The 25,330-nt window shown below is 33.9% G+C and overlaps 1 long non-coding RNA gene across 1 annotated transcript in view; it reads left to right on the top strand.

Moving 5' to 3' along the window:
* The first annotated feature begins 19,001 nt into the window (after positions 1–19,001).
* LOC118763870 overlaps positions 19,002–25,330 on the top strand; it is a 6,457-nt gene continuing 128 nt past the window's right edge. Inside the window, exons 1-2 of the long non-coding RNA XR_004999626.1 lie at positions 19,002–19,012; positions 24,947–25,063. This is a non-coding gene — a long non-coding RNA (uncharacterized LOC118763870). The remainder of the gene's footprint in view (positions 19,013–24,946; positions 25,064–25,330) is intronic.

Below are 25,330 nucleotides of genomic sequence, written 5' to 3'. Positions count from 1 at the left end.
GAAATTAATACCGAGAGTCCCACCTATGGTCCACAATAGAGCAAATCTAAGTCCAGTGGTCTCCACAACTGGTGAGTTACAATTTGAACCGAGATCACAAGTTTAAACCGTTACAAATGATTTGTTTATAAAATAAACAAGAAACGAAAAAAGAAAAAAGATACGGGGGAGAAGTTAATGAATAGATAGTGTGGGGTCGTTTATGTCCTTCAGCATCTTAACGTTATAACATGAATGAGGGAGGATTTAGGGTTAAGGGTTCAGAACTGTGATACACACGTGCAGTTGAGAAGAATCAAATATAGTGGCTTTGAATAAAGAATCATGAAAATACGTTTTTCTGTCTCTGCTCTATTTATATAAACTGCAAGGACACCAAGGAATTCCCGAAGTAAATCCAGGAGCATGCGCATCCATGCTTATGTTGATATCAGCTGGCCAAAAACTGAGGGCTAGCTTTGTACAGCATCCATGAATGTTTCTCTACTTATATAATTTACCTTTACAGACACACACACAGACACAGACACAGACACACACACACACACACACACACACACACACACACACAAACACACCCACACATGTATGCATATATCATTGTATGTATGTATGTATGTTTGCATAATGTATGTGCATAAAGAAATTTTATAGTTATGTACGTACATATATACTATTATTATTGCAGTCTATAGATTAGTGATTATTGTCAATTGTTTATAGAATAACATATGTTAACAAATGGATTTCATTCTCCTTTAACAAAAAAAAAAAAAATTTAAATTAAAAATACTATAAATAAGTAATATTTTGCTTTCTCTTTTAAGAAATGTTGTTATTCGTCGTGGTCGTGGTGGTGGTGGGGGCGATGGCTTTCGTATGGTGTACACCAGAAATACAACTACTTCTTCGATCGTCGAAGATGGCTTCAGTACGACGATAAACCATTTAATGACTGTTGTATGCAAAACAATATGTGTTACCTTTACAGATGGAGACGGCCTAGAAACTTCTGTTGGGGTTACAGGAGTCCCTTCAGAGGTAAGATATTCTATACTCCTTTGCTCTTATAAAGAAAACAGCATTCTTCATTTCTAAATGCCAAAATTAAGATGCTTACAAATTGAGTATTTTGGAATATGGTAGAAATTCATTACAATCCTACTTTGCAATTTCAGGTATTTAAAAAAAAAATTATAAATATTTCATTAATTAAAGGCAGATTAATCAGTGACGACTAAAATAAAACTGGTTACAGTTATGCATACCTATTTCTTTATTACCCACAAGGGGCCAAACATAGAAGGGACAAACAAGGACAGACATAGGTATTAAGTCGATTACATCGACCCCAATGCGTAACTGGTACTTAATTTATCGACCCCGAAAGGATGAAAGGTAAAGTCGACCTCGGCGGAATTTGAACTCACAACGTAGCGGCAGACGAAATACCGATAAGCATTTCGCCCGGCGTGCTAACGATTCTGCCAAGTCGCCGCCTTCAGTTATGCATACCACGTTCGTGTACACTTAGATATTGTTACATCTTCTGTGGTAAAGTGTCTCGAGAAGAAATTCTCCATATAGACTGTGTGTGTGAACAACCTGTTTCTGCAGATTCGCGCATAATCGGCTCCGCACGAAATTTATCCGTCGTTCATTTAAAAATTATCATTCTTCTACATAAAGGACATAAAATAAATATGGTGGCATGTACTAAACTTTGGCAAACTAGAATTAATTAGTCGAAGATACAATAAGCAACCAAGATTAAAATAAAGATGGTGCATGGCAAAACTGCTGACACGTAAGCGCTAAAATGATTTGCATATCTCTGGTACATTTTAACAAGCCATGAATGTTTTATTGTTTAATATTTTGTCGTTTACTACTTACTCAAAATAGCTTACTTTTATGATAGTAGGCCTGTGGACTCTTAGCCCAGAAGCGTGGATGCAGCGGACATATACCAGGGAATCAAAATACAAAACATGAAAATAACACGCAATTTGGAATTAAAAAATACAATGAAAAGTCAAAGAAAATAGGACAGAGATACATAAGAACAAGCAACCACTGGGGGCATTTTGACAAAATGAAATTATCTGGGACGGATATTTCTGGTAATTTCAACAACACTGGCAGTTTTGCCAGTATCTGTAATAAGACGAATGTGATCTATGGGCTTCTGAGAAAGAAAATAAATGCAGTAAAGATATACTATGTGGAGTGGTATTCTCTTATAGAAAGGATACATCGAGAAATGAACAAGAAAATAGCAACATACGGCAGGACATTACCTCTGTCGCATTTGAAATAGCCCTTTCCGATGAAAGAGCATTTGAAGTAGCTCCTTCTGGCGTGTATAGAGCAACTTCAACTTAAGTCTTTGAGACCAAGGAAGAGGTGGTATAGCATCACATGGAACTGCTACAGCATGTATAGCCTGATGTTGGTGCTGCAATAAAGTGGGATAACAGAATATAAAGGTTAATGCTAGGGGAAAATTCCTAATACTCTCTACCCTTGGTTTGTTGAGCCCTTTGCGGCAATAAACGGGGAGCTAATGTGGTAAATAACTAGCAAAAAGTGCAATCAGGTGGCATTTGAATGGATATGCAGCTTCGTGTCAATAGATTTAGATGTGTTGACGTCTGCGAGACTAGGCTTTCCAGGATGTATTAAGCGCCCCCTTCTTGACATATATAAGTTGTACACATCTTATAAATGGCGACTTTGTTCTGGATTTCGAGATATGGACCATCATTTTAGACACATGTAGAGGGTTTGTATGTCTGTAGTCTTGAATTGAATAGCAATTAAAATGATGACTGCGGACTAGTGTTCGTTTAAAGTTTAGTTAGTGTAGGGTAGCCAAGGTGTGTGTGACGTCTGAAACAGTCAGAGGAACGCTATAATTATGTGGGAATATATGACTGGAGTGGTCTGAGTGTTGAATATTCGCAAAATCTTCTTACACCGCTACAACTTTCTACCAAGTTCTGACATGAAAATCTGTCAGTCAAAAGGTAAAGATACGATAAAAGACTACTGGTTGGACAATAAGAACGTTTGACCGCTTACCTTGAGGGTATTTATCCCGACTGTTTGTGTTAAGAGTTCAAATACCACCATGGCTTATTTGGGTGGTAGACTTATTTAGTCGCCCAGTTTAAGACCATCACTTGCTAACTGGAGCCCTTAGCGATGAAGTTCAATTTGTTGCAGGCGTTAAAGAGCAAGTCTATGATCTCAGTGGAGATATATTCCACATATCACTTACAAAGGCTTTGTCAGTGATTTGGTGCACATGCCGTTTCCTTCCGACTGAAAATCAAAATTAAAAAAAAATATATTTCTGTAACGATTCAGATTATTATTCAATTTTAACCAACTAAAGATCTACCTATCTATATGTCTTTCTGTCTATCTATTCCTATTTCTCTTATGTTATGTTAAGTCATCCAACTTAATAAAAAAAATACATTAAGTAATCACGTCATACTAGGGTCTATTTTATTTGCTTATTATTGCAATATTGTATACTAATACCAATTAAATGTTTCGATTTTCCATTCGCATAAAATATTTTCTAAATAGAACATATTAAGTGAAATAAATATTTTTGATTTATTTGTCATTGATTTCAACATATTTATAGCTTGGATGTTTGGCGATCCTCATATTCAAACTCTCGATGGTCTGAAATACTCCTTTAATGGTTTGGGTGAATATACCTTAATAAGAGTACATAATAAAACCACAGGCATAAATATGCTAGAAATTCAAGCAAGGACCGCTCAAGCGAAAAATTCAAATGGTACTCTGATTAACGCTACAATATTTTCGGCTTTTGCAATGAAAGACTTCCTTACCAATGCCTCTGCACAGGTTGAACTAGCTTCTGATGAAAAGAGTAAGTTTTATTACTTTGTCAAACTTGATTTCATTTTACATGTATATTGATGAAGTTTTGTAGTGAATAAAATCTGACTCTTGTTTCATAAAGCAATTTAAATTTTATGTTGTGTACTATTCTTTAATATCTATTACACATTTTAAGGCTGTAATCTGGTAGGATCGTTAGCACGCCGGGCAAAAAGCTTAGCGGCATTTCGTCCGTCTTTATGTTATCAGTTTCAATTCCGTCGAATCGACTTTGTCTTTCATAATTTCAGGGGGCGATAAAAAACAATACCAGTCGAGCACTGGTTCGATGTAATCGATTTATCGTTACCTTCGAAACAGCTTGTCTTCTGCCAAAATTTGAAATGAATATTTGTTAGAGTTGTTTAGTAAATTTCCATGTTGTTTAAAAGTTCCAATATACATTTTCTATTCATTTCTGTTTCAGCTTTGGTCATCTACCACAAAGGTATTGATAAAACATCTGAATTTCAAAGTAATTCTGACTATAAGCTGACTGACCCCGCCTTGGTTATTACCAGAAAGAACGACAACAAAACTGACCAGTCGGTGTCGCTAACATTCACATCTGGTAAGCTCATTTAATGTAAATCTTAGATAAAATTGTTTTAGTCTCGATATACACTTGTTCGAAGTATTGTAATATGATATTAATATTTTGTATTTCGGTGCCTTCCACGATCCCGCTCCATGACTATAGTCGTGTGTCGATATCATGCACATTATTTATCACATATTGTTATGACTTTGCCAATTAGATGACTGGTATAATAATATATCTGAAACAGATAAGTAATGCTAGAGCCTATTTCTAAATAGTGAAATCAACGGCAAAATCATATCATTTCCACGGGGACAAAACAGATAAGTTGAGTTTTTCATGAACTTGTTTCACTTAAATCTCCCTGTCCGTGGGTAGCAAATGTATTTCTTTCAGACTTTTTTTCGATAATCCCTTCATACAAAAGCAGCTTTAGTATAGAAATGGGATCTTAGAGCAAAAGCAGAGTTTTTTCCCCACTGCTATGAGAGATGTTTTAGTGAATACCGCTTCATGTTTTTGATTCGTCTCGAAAATTTCGACAGCAAAACTCATATATTGCATTTTGTAACATACTGTACCTTAGCCATGGACGGGATATATAGAACACCGAACTGAAACTCCTATAACATGAGCCAAAAAAGCGTTTATACAAAATTTCTGTGGGTTCAAACTCTTTGATTGTTTGTCGAACGAGAACTCTGCTGAGACACAGTAAAAAATTTACCGATTCCTGATAGCGGTACACATTTACTACGTGCCACGCAGTGATCACTCCTGAAACTAATTATGTATACTGAATCTGTTTAAACAGAATCCGTTGAATTTGTAAACTTATCAGAATAATCAAATACTGTTGAATCTGACACTTTGGAAAACTTTGGATTTGAAGAATGTTCAGGATCATCCGTATATGCAGCAATAATCTTGCTAATGAATCGTCGAATATTATATATATATATATGCGTGTGTGTGTTTGTGTGTTTGTGTGTGTGTGTGTGTGTGTACATATATATATATCTGCAAAATTATGACAAAATTATGCAACGGTTCCTAGCCAGATTAAGAAATCTAACAGTGTTATATCACAAGTAAAATAAATAAGAATTATTAACACATCAAGGACCGAAACATTTTGCTTGGTAAACGTCATAGAATAAATTGAGATGCGTAATATTTCAGTCAAGCTAGGCACAGTATACTGATAAAACATTAAAATATTGCAAACTATTTTGATCGCGAAATTAAAATAATCGATATTTTATACTTATACATGGCTAAAACACCCGCAACTTCTAGCAAAATGTTATAATAGAAACAATTTCATAATCTCCTTCAGCCGAAGATGCTGATAACATTGACAATATTGTCACATAGAACTTCGTTTATGTACGACAATTCAATAGCATTCACGTTAAGATTATCTAAACGATCATTCTCCACGGTGTTGCATAGAAAACCCCTTAAACTTCTGAGGGTACAAAAAAAAAAACCCCTTCAAAATATACAACGAGGCAGAAAACGTGAGTAAAATTTGAAGTGTATTTCTAACTTAAATATTACATGTCGATGCTTAGTTATTCGCACAGCAATTATTCAAACAGAAATTTTGCCCGAAATTCCCATTTTGTGCAATGGGAGCCATCAACCATACTCGGGCTTTCTCTTCTCGTACACTGAAAAGTATGAGAAAAAAATCAGGGACAAATAAGGAAGTAAACGGAGAAGCTTAACTTGAAGTATTATTTCTGACCTATTATCAAATGTCGACATGTAGTTCATTGCACAAGTTGTTCGAATACAACGTTACTACTTTGAAAGTAAACCACGAATACAGAATTAATGGAACGTGTTGGATGACATTAAGATAAAATGTTGCAAGGACGAAAAAAAAGGGTCAAGGCAAGTATAAATGGCTAGTCTTGCCCTGGACGGACACCACTAATGCTTTTAGCTGACCATAATAGTTAAAACCCTGTTATTACGAATATCATCTTAGTTTCAGATACAATCTAAGAAAACGATATGACTGTCATCGAACAGAAACAGAAAACTAATTAAGGCGGTGAGCTAGCAGAAACATTAGCACGTCGGGCGAAATGCTTAGCGGTATTTTGGCTACCTTACGTTGTGAGTTCAAATTCCGCCGAGGTCGACTTTGCCTTTCATCCTTTCGGGGTCGATAAATTTAGTACCAGTTACGCCCTGGGGTCGATTTAATCGAATTAATCCCTTTGTCTGTCCATGTTTGTCCCCTCTATGTTTAGCCTCTTGTGGGTAATAAAGAAATAAGAAATAAGAAACAGAAAACTAATCAAATGTTTGAAAAATATTTCCAAAACAATATGTTAGAAAGGAAATCAGTTCTTTCTAGTTGTGTTAGATATGGCTATGATACATTTCGCAGTTAATTATTTTCAACATTATATTTCGAAGTAAGTGCAAAGAGGTTATAATTATTCTCATCTTTCTAGGTGTTGATATATCAGTGGCGGTTGGTATTCGCATGCTTACGGTAACTGTGAGTTTACCAGAAGGCTACAAAAACACTACGGCAACCAGCGGTCTGATGGGAGTGTACAATGATGATAAGAATGATGATCTCACAACACCAAACGGAACTGTATTGCCTGTAAATTCTAATGAAAGGGATATTTTTTATAATTTTGGTCGACTTTGTAAGTAAAATAATTGTATTATGTTCGCCACTAGTCAGCTGTTCTGATTTTTTAATGTATTGTTATCATAAATTAATGCCTGTAGAACAAGCGTAACTGGTCAACAAAATGAAACTTTTTTTAATCATCAGAGTTGCTAATTGACATTTTTGGGTTAATTTTTGATGCTCATTACAAATCTGAAGTCCGATTTCCTCTATCAGGTCACATTTTCATGTTAATGATACCTACTGTTTTAACTTAAAGGATAAGTAAAGCATATCTATATAAAGTATACAAGATACGATAATTGCATGGCTTTTTATTGTACAAAATTAAAATTATTGTGTCCAAATAAGTTAGAATACACTTAAATGCATAACAACTAAAAATATTTGGGATTTGGACTTTCTATGATGTTTTGTCTCAGGTTCATCCCTGTATAACATCCAACAGTAGTCAGCTAACATTCCTGCATTCCAAAATCCTTGATATCGTTGTTCATCGATGCAATATCTTGATGAAAGCGTTTCCCTTGCTCATCAGACACTGCTCCAAGGTTCTCTGCAAAAAAGTACAGATGTGAATCAAGGAAATGGACTTTTAGTGACATCCAACAGCCCATTGCAACGTAGGAGTCTAGAAGACATTTCACTCCATTTCTAAACTCTAGAGATCTCTTGTTGCCTAGGAAATTTTCACACAGCCATTTGAAGGATTCTCAGGCTTTAAGCTAAATCTCATCCAGTGCTGTAAGGAAGTGGTGGTCCTTCTGGAGTTCTTTTATCTGTGGACCTAGGAATACGCCCTCCTTCAGTTTTGCCTCGGTGATTTTTGGAAATTTGGCCTTCACATATTCGAAACCTTTTGAGCTTTTCCTGGCAAGAGTCTTCACAAATTGTTTCATGAGGCCACGCTTTATGTGAAGAGGGGAAAGAAGAAGATTTTCTGGGTTTAAAAGTGGCTTACTCTGGACGTTAGAAACTCCTGGCTCATATGATTTTCGCAAAGGCCACTCTGATTGCACATAGTGCTTGTTAGTTGCACGACTGTCCCATAGGCATAAAAAGCAACAACATTTGGTGAACCCAGATTGCATTCCCATCAACATCCCAATCACCTTCAAGTTTCCACATGTTTTCCAGCTGTAGTTTGCATACTTTATGGCATTGAGGAGTACTTGCATGTTTTCATAACACTCATTCATGTTCACTGAATGTCTTATGCGAATGGATGGTTTCTTATTGCCGTTGTGTAGTAGTACTGCCTTGAGGCTTCTCTTAGATCAATCAATGAATAAGCGCCATTCAGCTGGAACATGCTCTTGGAACAAACAGCGAAATAACTCATCTGTGTTATTACTGAAACAAAGTGGTCCCTCAACAGAGAAGCATGAAGTCAGATCCCTATTTCTCTTCCTGAAATGAGTAATACAAACATCTTTCTTAAGCAGACACTTTTCTTGTAGGCGAGTTCAGCTTTATCCTTCGACAATGACAAGTCTCTGACTAAATCATTTAACTCTCCTTGAGAAAATTTCTGTGGTACGTCTTCATTTTCAATCGTGAAATCTGTATCCACTTCGATCTCTTCCACAGCAGTAGTATTTTCTTCGGGAAATACATCTTCATCAGACAACTGAAGGCTATTTTCTGGTGGTATTGGAATAAGAAGATCATCATCGTTATGTGGTACTGGTTCTATTGCTGATTCCAAGTTGGGATACACAATCTTATGCTTGGTCTTTACAGTAAACCCACATACATTATTAACGTTGTAGAAATAACAGTCCATGAAATGATCCTTTGGCTCTCTCCATATCATAAGTATTGCAAACGGCATTGTGCTCTTCCTCTTATTTAGCCAATCCCTTAATCCATTTGAACAAACTGAGCAGATGAAGTGTGGGACCCAACTCTTATCTTGATCCCCGAGAAAGCAGCCAAAATATAACTGGTGGATCTTCTTGATTTCACTTTTGATGGTAAATGAACCACAGACATAACAAAATATATCAGGACTGTTCTTGAAATACCTTGAGATAGAATTTACCTGTACAAGACGTTTACGTGTAGCGATACTGCTGATGGGAGTTATATACCTCTCTGATCTCATCAGAAAAACTGTGCCTGAAAGAAGGAAACCGATTATATTTTTGAAATCTGCAGACAAAACTACATATAAAACACCATATAATATCCCTGATGAAAATTGGCTGTTGACCAGTGTTATCTATTGTGTTGGTTGTTTTTCTATTGTCACAATTATTTTGTTATACTTTTAGGCATTTCATTGTATTGAACCATTTAGACATTTTATTGCATTGAAAACTGATCTGCCATTCAGTAATACAATAACAATAGTTGAAGCCCTGAACAGTCAGATAAGAGAAGAGTCATTACATCCACTGAGTCAAATAGGAAACTAATGGTTGGAATATTGAGAGAAATTAATGCTTGTCATTTCATTCAGTCTCAGCTCAAGTAGAAAACCATAAATATGAGACGATAATACGTTAATGTTCATTTATTTGTTTGTTTGTTAGTGTGTGTGTATGTGTGTGTGCGTATAGATACATGTTCTGTATACTGACAAAGGAGACAAAAGCTCCCCACGTCAAGTAAGGTTACATGAGACACCTGCATTAATATAAATAAGAGTGGAAAATACTCTAAAAAGCCACTATGTTACTGAAAGAACAGCAGGCTTATCAGAATATTTTTCGACTCTTATTCACGCACACATGTGGAGGCGCAATGGCAGCATTTGAACTAAGAAGAACGAAATTCTGCAAAATTATTTTGCCCGGCGTGCTAACGATACTGTCAACTCGCCGTCTTATTCCAATTAAAGAATCGATTATTTGCAGGAATTATTGTAGTTGGAAATATCCGACACCTGACACATGCCCTAAAATTCTAATCTCCCAGTTAGATTCTGGCTCCACATAAATGGGTATGTTTATCGCTGAATATACATAACAGAGACAGGAATATTTTGTGACAAGTTATAATATTTTAATTTTTAGCCAGGAGGAAAGGCTGCGTCCCTTTACAGTTACTACAAAGCGTGTGGGACGAGCAAAGAAAAGAAAGTATCTTAGAAACTTTGACCTGTCCCGAATGATTACAAGAGGGTCGATTCTGAAAAATGCCCCACTCGGAATGCAACGACGAGGTATAAGTACCGTACCACAAGGCATCTAATACAATACTCTTACATTTCTGCTAATCACAAAGAAGAAAAAACTAAGTTAATCCTGACGGATTTTGTGCACAGAGAATCACTGCAGATAACGCAAAGGATTTTATGTACGCGCTGAGCGGCCTGCCAATACACTATCTGAGCATCTAAAATTAAGAGTCCCATTCACGGTTCAAAAAGTAGCATGGCTATGTTGTTTAGAAGCTCACTTTGTAAACACGAGCTTAAGGGTTCAGCCACACTGTACAACACACTGGGCGTATCTTTTGCTATAGACCAATAACTTGTGAGCAATTTTGGCACATGGGAACTGTGAAAGTCCATTCTGTGTGTGTGGCAGTGGTTAGGGCAGCGGACTCGCGGTCGTAGGATCGTGGTTTCGATTCCCAGACCGGGCGTTGTGAGTGTTTATTGAGCGAAAACACCTGAAGCTCCACGAGGCTCCGGCAGGGATGTTGACGATCCCTGCTGTAATCTTTCGCCACAATTTTCTCGCACTCTTTCTTCTGTTGGCCTGCTCGCTTAGCCAGCGGGGTGGCGTCACGTGATGGCTAAAACAATGCGAAGCGCATTGGGACCAGCGATGTGTAGCAACATCTGATAGCCTGGTCGGTCACGTGATCACGTGATATATATGTATATATGTATGTATGTATATATGTATGTATGCATGCATGTATGTATGTATGCATGCATGAATGTATGTATGTATGTATATATGTGTGTGTATGTGCACGCGTGTGTGTGGGACCTTGAATAATGTATCAATAACGTATTATGTCGTATTCTTGGCGTTCAATATTTCAGTTGACTGTGGGTTATATAGTTTCACTACATCTTTTAAGTTTATAAAACAAAGTCAAGAGCTTTATACTTAAAAACTATTGCTATGATATAATTTGTATTATTTCACCTCTTTATCTGTTTTGCATATTAAACTAATACCAACATTGTTTTGTCATTTCTTCCCAGGGGCTATAAATACTTCACTGTTTAAATATCCGAAGGGTTTTTCAAATGCTGACTTTACCGACACTTCTTTCGTTCCCCTTTTTATTGATAAAACCTCGGCGATTTACAACAAATCTTTAGAGATATGTAAAGCAGATGACAACGCTTGTATTTATGACTACATAGCAACTGGTGATGAAAGTATTGCTAAAGCAACTGAATCCCTTGATAAAGAAGCTAAAGACGATTTCGAAGCAGCAAGTAAGCAATATGATTTTATTTTTTTCAGTTTCTGGTTTCCGCCTTGCGGGAAAAAATATTTTGACTAATCAGTGTCATAAGATCTACCCTAATAGCTAAAGTTGGGTGAGTGGGGGGGGGTCTTGAATGATTTCTAACAATATCTATGTAGCATAGACAAGATAACTATTCGATCCATGTTATAGTTCATATTCACTGTTATGTTGCCGAAGATTGAGGTCTGTGTTCATGATGATTATGATGATCACGATGAAGATGCTGATAATAATAATAATAATAATAATAATAATAATAATAATAATAATAATAATAATAATGATAATAATAATAGTAATAATAATAATAATAATAATAATAATAATAATATTGATAATAATAATAATAATAATGATAATAATAATAATAATAGTAATAATAATAATATTAATAGTACTAATAATAATAGTAATAGTACTAATAATAATAGTAATAATAATAATAATAGTAATAATAATAATAATGATAATAATAATAATAATAATAATAATAATCATAATAATAATAATAATAATAGTAATAATAATAATAGTAATAATGATTATAATAATGATAATAATATTAACAATAATAATACTAATAATAATAATAATAATAATAGTTTCAAATTTTGGCACAAGGTTGGTGATCTAGGTGAAGGGAATAAGTCAATTACACTAACTCCAGTACTTTACTGGTACTTTATTTTGACGACCCCGAAAGGATGAATACAAAGTTGACATTGAGGGGATTTGAATGCAGAACGCAATGAGCCCTTAAACATTCTGCTTGATGTGCCGGCGATTATGCCCACTCGCCAGTTCCGTGAATTATTCATTCCATTGTTGGTCTCCTAGCAATAAAAGGAATCAATCTAGCATATATATATATATATATATATATATATACATGTACTGTGATAATTAGAGATCAGGCCCAGAATAACCCTTACAGCAACTGTAAGTGTTATTACGCGACTGACCTTATAGTACGCAACTGACCTTCGGTAATATGCGATGCATACTTGCACTCATTATTTCTATCTTTTGTATCGTCTATAGAATGAAAATAATAGCGTTTGATATACGATTTCATTGCAATTCTAGAATGGCTTAAGCACTCATACGCAGCAATTGAACACAGCCAAAAAGACGTTATTCATTACAGCGATTGATGAAACCAGAGCCTAATACTACACTGAGTGCATTGCACATGGTGAAGTTTATGATTGGCTGTTGTCTGAATTATATTGTTTCAGACGGTATAAATTAAGATGGTAGCACACTAAGATTTTGCAATTTATGTGAGCTGAAGTTAAAATCTGGATATATTTTAACCTTCTCTCTTCCACTGATATCTTTAATAATATGATCGATATTATTTTATATGTCGACTGAATTTAACTAATTTCCCCATAAATTTCGGTAAGTTAGTATATATACAGGGAAGATAAAATTTCAGATGTTTTGAGAAAGTTATTTATCAGAAAAAGAACAAAAAATCTTTTGAAATAAATTTCAAAACTATTAGTTGCGTCAGCTTTTAAATTACTTTTAAATTACTGAGATTATTGATGACAATTCTGCTTTATCACAGGAAACACAGCCCCTGAAATTTCTGGTGAAAAAACTGTTAAAATAAATATAAATGAAACAGCCACTGCCATTCTCAATGTCACAGATAATGAAAAGGATGATATCACAATCACAAAGCAACAAGGTGGCGAATATTTTAATGTCAGTAAAAACGGATCCGATATTACATTATCAATATATTTAATGCATTCAAATGCAGTTAATATCAGGTGAGTTAAAGAGGAATTTCTATTCATGTTATTTCATTTTATCATTGAGGCAAATTAATGAAACTTTGCAGAGCTCTTAAATTCACAGAATACTGATGTTCTGGTACAATAAAATGTCAGTGCTGCAGCTCGATTTCAAGTGACAGAAGACTTCATATCGAATTGACTTGAGATTTGAAACTTCTGGAGAAGTTAACCCTGAAACTTTTCGTTGTGTATATTTGGTAGAGCAATTTACATTTGGTATGCAAAAAGATTCCTCTTCGAAAAGCCAGCAGTGTTTTTATGGTTAAACAGTATCAACAGTGATTTTATTGCAACTGGAATACTCGTGGAACTTAAAGCTTTCAAACCATAAGAATTTAACATATGCTAAAATAAAATCACTTAATTTAGTTTAAACGGCAATAAAATCAAATCAGTTTAGTCTATAACCATTTCTATAATTAAATCTATAATTAAATCTATCAATTAAGTCAAATCAATTGAATTGAACGAATGCTAAAATCAAATAAAATCAAATAAGAAATAAAAATTAACTTAAGTCTAATCAGTGGTAAGATTAATTTGTTTAATTTTAACGAATGATGGATTTGTTTGAAGTTTAATCGGCGATAAATTTTAAATACTCCAGAAACACATGCATACATTGGCAGTACTTACATACATACATACATACATACATACATACTACATACATACATACATACATACATACATACATACATACATACATACATACATGCATACATACATACATACATACATACATACACAACCAGATTACAAGTTCAGGTTTATATCTGTACTTATTGGTACCCTGGAATATGTAACACACTGCCTAAATACCAATCTTGAGAAATTAGGTTTCTCAAAACCAGAAAGGAGAAAGCTAATTCGAAGACTACAGATCCATTCCATCATTGGAACTGTAAAAATCTGTAAAAGCTTCCAGAAGTTTATCATTTAAATATATGTGAGCATGTCTAGATATGCAACTATATGCATGAGAATACATACATAAAACATACAAATCTGCGCATACATACTGTTGTGTGGAGGCCCTCAGACAATAAGTAGGCTAGTCCAATATGTACAAATAGTGGACATGATAGCTAGTCAGAGAAGCGTCGCGTAGAGCGAGCCGGCGCCGTCGATAGTCTAGACGTCCAGTCCTTTTGAATCGAATCGTCGGAAGTGAGTAGAGGTACGTTATTAGCGAAGTCCCGCCATCCGAACATGCGATATAACATGCATATATACTTACATACATACTTACATACATATATACATACATACAAAAATTCCCTGTTGTTGATGTTGAAATTCCAATGAAGCAGACTTGGATCTAGGTTAGAAACCTGTTCTTTCTCTATTGGCAAGGAATCTTGAAATAAACTGAATAAGACACACACGCACACGCACACGCACACGCACACGCACACGCACACGCACACACACACACACCACACACACACACACACACACACACACACACCACACACACACACACACACATATATATATGATAGAAAGCAGTGGGGCACCGAAATATTTCATCTTGTTACCGCTTTGATATATACAAAAACTGCCAAGAAACTGACTAAGATTTAAAAGTTAACTTAAATTGTCGGAATCCGTGTTTGATCTTGGCAGAATAGCTTGTTTATTTACAATACTGCCTTAACGTAAACGGCTTGAAATTATTTGCAAACTTTGCAGATAGTGGTTTTTGTAAGAATTTTTTCTAATCACTTGCAGAAATTTGCAAGTAGTTGCGTGTTATATTATGTTTTCATCATGAACAAGGATATGAAGAATATAGACATATAAGATATTTATGATAATTTCAAAGATCCATTATCTTTGTCACCGATTTCAAAGATCCATCCTTATTTGTAAACTGATTGCGTTGCTACTTATTCTTGGTTTCGTGATGTTAAACGAATATCACTTTAATTCTTGGACTCAGAATCTCTGATTATGGTTCCTGGTAATCCTAGATAATAAATTGATAAAACGCAACATTTCTCTTCAAGATCACAAAATATTTAAGCTCTTACCAACATTTGAAAACCTATGGTTATCAGCGTATTGTTCCCTCTTTCTACATATTTTATCGCTACTAGGACATAGTTGGACTTATGTTCATGCTCTCTAAGCAGATAATTCTCATATGTATTCCTGAACATACTTTTTCTGGAAACCAGAAGATACGGTTATGACAGAAATAAATTCGATCACAGAACTGCTTAGAGTATATTTATTACGAAACAGAAATGTGGTCGTCGTAATCATCATCATCACTATCATCATCGACGACGACGACGACGACAACAACAACAACAATAACAAGTTTTCAAGATAAGTGTTGAAATGACATAACAGAATTCTTTAAAATACGTTGTATGTTTAATTAATGCATATACTGATATTGGTATTTATCTGTTACAGCATTGTCGCTAATGATGTCAAAAATGCTTCTTCTGCCGAATTCGTTATGAGTATTGTGCTATGCAGTGGATGTTCTAATCACGGAAACTGCAGAGAAGATAACACTGAAAATGAAAACTTTTTTCTGCAGTCATGTGACTGCAATGAAGAATATGCTGGTGAGAATTATAAATTGTGTGAATAAATTCATATGAATATTTTATTTATAATAATATGATGCATACTGTGAAAAAACAGCTGCTGACTAAATCTATGTGCCTAGCCAAACCCAATCTATATGAGAAATTAGACAAATGAAATGTAGTGGCAATTTAAAGCAGTAAAGATTTTGGCGGTATCTAGCATGTGAACCTCCGATGCTCATTGTTCATGTCTCAACAAAATATATGTTTCTACTCAGGTTTCTACGGCAAGAAAGTATTTCAGTACATGCTGCAGTGTCCTATCCTGATGCAATATGTAATAACCTGAAGAAATGGTTCAACCTAACTACATTATATATGAATTTTTTGCCATTTATTATTATTATTATTGTCATTGACCCGTTACAAATTGATCGGTGTTAGAGCAGGCTTCATGATTTGCACTTTTATAAACACAATGTTATTTTGTGTAAAGTTATTGTAGTTAGATTTGCTATTGCTGCAATGTCTTAGATCATCTTTGATTGTGTAGGCATATCATGAAAGGGATTTTTTCATTGATTATTACCCCTCTTTAGTGATACATAGGACTACATTATCATTTTAATATGAAAATGGATGGGTATCTAGCCACTGCTTTTAAATGACCATGTAAAGCAAGTTTCACCTCTGTATAATTATATGCTTATGTGCACGTGGCTACTACTCCTGATCCAGACAAGAGCTACCAAACTGATTGACATAAAGTTATCCACAAATACTGTCCAAATGTTGGCCCTGGGATGTACCATTGTCTTTTCTTTCTATTTTTACGAAGGTTACTGTAATAGTTTATATTCTTTGAAGACATCTAGGTTTTGAAGATAGCTGGGTTCTCTTCTAACTCATCACTCATTCTATCATCACTTTTATTGTGTATACAATCCAGCACATTCCCTAATCACTACGTCCAGCTCTTTCCCACCCTTTAAACGGTGTTTTTTTCAAAGTTTCGAGAGGAACAGTATATCAGAGTATATTATATCAGAGAAGCAGTAAAGTATATATTTGGGGGCCTGGAAAGGCTAAGAGCAGAAGTGAAAAGTTCTTAATAAAATAACTATTATTCTCTAAACATACCTCACTTGATCGAAAGATCAAGAAATTGATTATTGATTCTCGCTAGTACATTATCACATTAATAATATTATAGTCAAATAGCATTATTTTGATGAAGCATGTCTGATATATGTATATATATATATCGTTTTGGGAAACATATTCTGTTGTGCTGAAATATATTCTGTTGTGTCTGGGGAGAGTCATTCTCTTTTAGTGCCTAATTTAACATACTCACCGGTAAAATTTCCACTCATTTCCATCTCCCAGACACAACGGTATAACGCGAGGAAGTGGTACATGTAAAGCATTAGCAGATGCTCAGGGAAGGAAAGAAAGGTGGTTTTACGTTTCGAGCAAAGCTCTTCTTCAGAAACAAGACGGAAAAAATCGCCAACGCTTCACAAGTGGTTACATTTTGAAACAAAAAATATATGTTTTAAATATTTTTTAAAGTCAAAACAAGTTATAAAATAGTAAAATGTAATCCGATGATTAGTATTCATATCTAGTATTTCAATATTTAAGAGGTGACAGCGATCGATATCTTTCTCATGTAGATTTTCTGAAGAAGAGGTCTTAACTATGAAATAGTTTAAATACCATATAATAGAACTAAACACCGACCCAAATTATTCATGTTTTATAACTTGTATTGTTTTCGTTTTAAAAAAATACGATAATATACGTTATTTCATTATGAACACTATATCAAAGTAAAATTACTCTTATATTTAATGAATAAATCAACTTCAGTGAAGCATTGGATTGAAAACCAGTCCGAAATTATTATAAATTCTCTAAAAATTGTCGTTCTAATAATAATGTTACGTTTTAATCAACAGGTGATAACTGTGAAAAAGACTTTGATGGATGCAGCGGTGATCCTTGCCCTGGAGTAGGAAAATGTGAAGACTTAAAACCAGAAGAGCACAAAGCCCAAAATACATCTTTCCGATGTGATTGTCCACAGGGCTACACATTAAACAACGCAACATCTCGTTGTCTAGGTAACACCTGTCTACTCACAGTATTCTAATCCTAACACCGAACAACATTCAGTTCACTTCATCTTAATATATCTTTTATTTACTGCAATGAGGAGTTTCTTTCGGATTCAAAGAACAGTATCTGCAAATGTTTAAACAGCAATTAATAAGCTAAGCATAAACTGTAATTAATAATTAATAAACAAAATTTATGATAACTTAAAAATTTATTATACTAACTCAGTTACAATACCTATACATTTATAATGCAGTAAAGTAGAAATATGGATACTGTAGAAAAATAATTTTAAGCATTTGTTTCTTTTTTCTCTTACATTTATAAGTTAAAATATCATTAGGCTCAAATATCATTTTCCACATTAGGGAGTCAGTCAAATAATTAACAGGTATACACTGGGTCGAGGTTGTCATCTAATCTATTAGAAACCTCATATAATAGAATACAGAGTCTATATATTGTTATACGGTGACTTCGTCTAATAATACTATAAAACATTACGAGCTGTGATAGGATTGTGTGGTGAAAGAATTAACTTCGAAAGTAAGTACTTCCGATTCAATCCAGCTATACTGTATTGAGAGAAGCATCATTTACAACAGTCTCGAATCAACCAAATCTGAGTGAGTGACATTCATAAGAAAACATATTGAAACCTGAGAGAACAAAGTTTTCTTTTTTTTGTGTAATGACATTCATTCATTGCTACAAACATAATCTCCTCATTAGCAGCCTTTAACGGTATTCCACTGAAAGCATTTGAACTATGTCTCCGGTTTGACAATAACCCCCTTTTTCCTCGCTTTACAACTTTTTTTGAAGGCTATGAAAAGAGTTATAGATAATGCCTTTTCCACGTGGCAGATTTAAAATATATATAAAAAAATAATGAAGATACGCTGACCCATGTTACTTTTACTATCAGTCCAAACTGTTACAAGTATTTCAGGTAGATCTTCATTTCCTCCGGACATCATGAATAGATAATGGATGTGTACGTAACCATCTTTGTTCCAACTACACGATCAAAGAATACACATAATTACTTACAACCATATTCATCACGAGAGTTTATGTACACACTCACACACACACGCATATACGCACGCACATGCGCACACACATACTCATACACACACATACATACACATATCTTGGTACTTTGCATACGACAAATATCTGTCTGCTCATAAAAGCTCCTATGCTACTTGTTCTGGCTACCGTGTATTATTTTGAAACCTGTAGAGTTAACAATATGGGATATTTATGTATTCAGTATTTCGTGTAGAGTAGGATAAATATATAAATAATGAGAAATACTTTAAGAATGGAGATTTTAGATGTTTGTAGTTCTATTACTATATGTTTTAGCATGACATGCATTTTTATGAGATCACCTTACTACATCTATGAGTTATTTTCAAATTTTTATGGATCTTTTCTCTTTGGTTGCACTTTTTGAAATTTTAACATTAAGTGAAAATTTTCAGATTAAGTAACATTGATGTAATTTTTCACGCTGAATATCTGGATCCAAATAACTTATTCCAGAAAAATGTTTAAAAATAGTTGCAGATGTTTAAAATTTGTTAATTTTTACCCCCGTCAGAAAACATGTTATGGAAGCTGTCATTTTATGTATATCATTTTGTGCACAAGACAACGAAACAATGTCAACATTGCGAATTTACTCTCCATTTGTTGCGTGTGGATACCAGCTTTCGAGTTAATAAACCCAACGCTGTGGTTTACTGTTCTATGTTCAAAATTATTATCAGCAATTTCAGGATTGTGAGACAAATCGCTGAACACTGGTTTTTAGAAGAATCTATTCTCATATGCTTTCCTCCTATGTATCAAACGAAAACACACTGTAAATTATCAGTTTGTAAATACAACGTAAGCTACCACGTGGCTGAACAGGATAGCAACACACGGGTAAGCAGCTTGATGACAACTTGACTTATTACTATGGAAACAGGCAATATTAATAAATATGCCTATGGCTTTCGATTGGATAAAATTATCCCAAATTTGCAAACTTTAATAGTTATCAACTATTTATATATTGATTTATGGCGACGATCAATGGCATTTCAATAATTAGCATACAAAAGTACATCAATACATCAAATCTGAAATCAAGCAAACTTGAAGCAATTGAAAAGGGGAAGACAAACAGAAAAGAACCATAATATTTATAATAGCCATGGAACCATTAATTCGACAGGCATATTTCTTGAGGTAAATTCTGCATTATTTTTTATCGGATTTCCTTGTCGTTTCGACTTTTACACCAATCAAAAAGTTATGTTGGATTAATGGGCAGTACTTAGAAATTCTTGCAAACTGCTAGATAGATGAATGTAGTGATACAGCAGGAACTTGAGAGGGATAGTTTTGTTCGTTGTTTACATATCAGTGCAGGTGAACATTTAAGGTGGGAAAGAAAAAGAAAAAGAAAAAGAAAAGAAAAGAACAGGGAGCTGTATTCAGTCAAGTGTATGCTGTCAACTGAGCGCGGACAGGAAGATAGGAAGAATGAAAAAAGATACAAGAACTTGGGAATACGGGAAAAACAGAAAAGGGAAAACATACACTGTATTATGGATAAGAAATATTTAGTTGATAAGAGAATAATCCCCAACCCATGTTTCTCTAATAAATAGACAAAAGCTTTAAATAAAACGGTAAGTAAAACTTTGTTCTTATCATTAATAGTTTCATCCCAATAGAACTCACGATTTTATCTCCTACCATTTCTTTTAAGAATTAAGAATTTTAATACGAGAAGATGGAATAAACAAGTTTGATGAACATCTATATTCAATGATAATTTTATTTTCTTCATTCGGTCAGATATAAATGAATGTCTAACGAATACAATATGTGAACACAATTGTACAAATACCAAGGGCAGTTTCGAATGTTCGTGCCGGTCTGGTTATGAACTTGTTAATAATACACGATGTGAAAGTAGGTATCACTCCCATACTCGTTCTTATTGCAAGTGCATTTTCTTTTGTAAACATGTTCCTATATAAAGTTTTCATATATATTATGTATTTCTAATGTAATTACATATATTAATGTAAATATGTATGTATATATATATATATATATATATATATACGTATTTCAAAATAGAAAATTACCCTTTAACAGGTAATTTTTACTTGCTAGAAATAGCAGCCAACACGGCCAAAAACCACAATTTTATAGCAAATTTCGAAGTAGATGAAAAATAAAAATCTTTACCTTGTTATTTAACGGTAATGCCATGGATTCAAATTTCTTTAGCAAATAATATTGCTTGCCATTATTTAATAGATAATTTAGCAAGACCATATTATCTACCAGGCGAATTCTCGTCAGTAACCGGCCTAAACAACTAACTTATAATTCAGAGACAAGATAACACGTGTCCCATCATTATATGTTATAATTTTTAAAATACCGCGCGCAGGCACATTTACAGTCAGCAATAGATACAATGCCGAGCTGAAACTTCGAGAATGCTAAGAACATATTCATAAGGTACATATATATATACATATATATATATATATATATATATATATATATATACAGAGAGAGAGAGAGAGAAGAGAGAGAGAGAGAGAGAGAGAGAGAGAGAGAGAGAGAGAAATAAATAAATAGATAGACAGAAACAAAGGTGATTTTATAATGTAAATATGACTACCAATGGCTCATAGTTTCAGGTCTGGTTTTATTATGACTACGATAGTTTCTGTCCCTTAGGAAATAGTTTCCTGCCTAGCTTCATTTCCGAGGTCTACTCGTCTTTTATTATCGGAATTACTTTGTTTCTACTCGAATGTAGACGCAATAATTTTGATATATTCAAAATACCAAGTATTCGAAAACGAAATTTGCAATTGAACCATTGTATTTTTAGATATCAAGCTAATATTAGGAAAACTGGTATATATTATTTATTGATTGAAGTATTATTAAAGAGTTATTTAAAAAAAAAACTATTAGACAATTTTGAAAACTGATCCACAGTGGAGTCTGGTATAGCTTTAAGAGCTATTTTGATATCAGAAAAACTAAAACTGTATGCATAACGCAGCAGTTGTTTTGTGTAGACGATTCGCTACAGGGATCATCTAAAAAAGAAATAATATCAAAATAGTTCTTCGACTGAATTATATTTATTTAATGAAGACTTTTCGATAAAATTGCATCGTTAATTCGGAATCACAGAGAAATTAAACAGTCAATATATGATGTTAAGTGATCCTTAAACGTTTAAATATGCTTTTGAAAGACACAAACATCTGTTGAAATAATTGGACCTTTATTTATAGATCAGCAGTACATACACGTTTTGATAGAAAAATTTTACAAATTTTGAGAAACCGTGAAATAGTACTTTTTATGCAATATCTCGAAGCACACATAAAGCTTTACATAATAGCATGTAAATAAAAGTTTGGAAACCCCTTTTGGATTGAAACAGTGAAACACCTGTCATGCTTACAAATGTGTCCCACTACCAGTCTTTGTTTTTTTCTGTCCCAATGAGTTTCTTTTCATCCCAATATTTACAAGCTATTATTTATAGCTTTATGTATTTTCTTCGAGATTTTCCAGAAAAGTTTTAATAAATATTTTGGATAATTCAATCAAACTGAAAATATGGTAAGCGTCAATGAGTCAACAATTAACTGGCACTGTCAGTTACGAAGACGATTTTTCGAGCTGATCCAAACAATTCAATTTTGCCAAATGCGCTGATTAGAATAACGTATTTTGCTGAAGTACACAACGCGCTATCGAGAATGAAACTCACGACTTTACGATCATGAAGCAAATAAGCTAAGTACTAAACCATGGGCCTTTCCTACGAGTCAACAATATTACAAATATTTCAGAATTCCCAATGAAATATAGCGCTCTAATAATTTATGAAACATGATTACGACAATCATTGATCTAATACCAGAGCTATGAGTGACAATAAAGATAAAAATGTTATTCTTTCTTCTCTCTGGGCATCAATCAAAAAGGTAATCATAAATAAATTTAAATCTCAAGTAACAAAATTTAAAGTGAATGAATTTAATTTCGAGATTTTGCCTCAATTTCAGATATCAATGAATGCAATCTCAACATTCATAATTGCAAACAATTGTGTAATGATACCGAAGGTAGTTATACCTGTGATTGCTACGAGGGATATTCATTACAAAGCAATGGCAGCTGTACAAAGAATGATGTTCCAGGTAAGATATATTACTGTTGTATGCAAGTTTTCCCTTATTTTTCAATTTAATGAAGTTCTTGTCAAAGGAAGCAGGACTCGAAATCTAATAGAATCTACTAGCAATCACACACACACACACACACACACACACACACACACACACACACACACACACACACACACACACACACACACACACACACACACACACACACACACACACACACACACACACACTCGAGGGACGGACAGAGAATTACACAATTTCTAATGAATTACATTTTGACTCAAGCTCATCCATGTGAGGGGTCAGATTTCGAATGAAAATTGTATAATAGTCTGAGTAACGCTTGTGTGCGTGTATGTTTATATCTATATATATGTATATGTCTCTGTGTGTGTGTGATATGTATGTATGTATGTATGTATGTATGTATGTATGTATCTATCTAGCTATCTATATATTTACATACACACACACACACACATATAGATACATTTCGTGTCTCTCTCAAACTCGGTTTGTGACTCAATAACAATACATAACAAACTATCCAAAGGAATGTCACTTAATAGATAGAATATCTGTTTGAATTTTCATAGATATTGTCCATGGAGTAAATTGTATTCCACCCAACCAAGAGCAGAAATAGTTTAGATGTCACCTTCGCACAAAAATAAAACAGGTACTTGCATTCTATACGGTGAAAGTAACGCTGACGATTTTCTCAGACGGAAACCTAATTGAATTTGTGATATATATGTCCCAGGGAAGTTTATAGATTTGCAGTCTGAGGGAATAAATCGAGCTCCACCCACATCGAACTTTTACAAAACAAAGTAAGAATCCATTCAAAGAGATTTTCTTGACAATAAATAACAGGTAAATTTCTCTATCCAAGAGAAATATAAAACCTTGAGCAAATTTTTCATTAATTCAAGCTTTAAAATTTTACCCAGAAAGATCTCTAGAAAGAAATTTAATTCCCAGAGGAATGAAGTGTTTTATTTTTTTAAACGGGCGATAGAACGAATGACTCAAATCACTTCAATAGAAAACTGAAAGACATTAGAAAAAATTCCGTCTTAAAAGTGACTTCCTAGAAATATTACACAAAATGAAACATTCCAATGAAAAAAGATCAGGAAGAGAACCTAGGCTGTACATATATCATAAACGAATTTTAAAGATTTCTTTATATTTTCTGAATTGGCAGCTACAGAATTATACAAAATATGGCCAGTTTTCTTGGAAGATAGCTCAACATTTACTGTAAATGACAAAAGGTTTCATAGAATACTAAATGAGCTGTTTGAAGGCCTCTATTGTACATTTGCAAGTATATAAGATAAATACTTTGGCGCCATAACCTCACACAATGAAGTATTGTTTAACTCTTCATAAAAGTGTAAGATGTGATATCGACCATAGATATAATGAGTTAAATTCAGCAAATGACATTGACTGATTGTAAGTGTGGCTAATGATTCGAATCACCAGCACCTAATTAAACAGTGGAGAGTTGTTAATTACTTCGGTGCAGGAGTTATTTAGGCCATCTAAGGAGAGCGTGTGTGTATGCACGTATGTGCATTTACATAGGCTATATATGTAAATACAAGATTTTTATGGTTTACTTTCTATCGCAGGTAACTCTGTTTGTTTTAACGAATGCAATGGAACTGCTGGGTGTCGAGTGGTGAACGGACAACCTGTGTGTTTTTGTAATAGCGGTTACACTTTAAAAGATAATACATCTTGTGTTGGTAAGTAATAATTACTATAGAAGATACTGCATTGTATATGTTATATTCTACTGTTTGCTGTCCACATCACATTTATGAGTATAATTTCAAAATATAGATATGCTATCATTAATTACTGCAGCATTCCACGAAGGTATCAATAATTGCGACCATTAATGTTTCGTTGTATTTTGGGATAAAAAATCTAGATATATATATACATACACACACACACACACACACATATATATATATATATAATATATATATATATATATATATATGTGT

The sequence above is a fragment of the Octopus sinensis genome, linkage group LG6, assembly GCF_006345805.1.
Source record: "Octopus sinensis linkage group LG6, ASM634580v1, whole genome shotgun sequence".
Lineage (NCBI taxonomy): Eukaryota > Metazoa > Mollusca > Cephalopoda > Octopoda > Octopodidae > Octopus > Octopus sinensis.
This window is presented reverse-complemented; position numbering and strand designations above follow the sequence as displayed.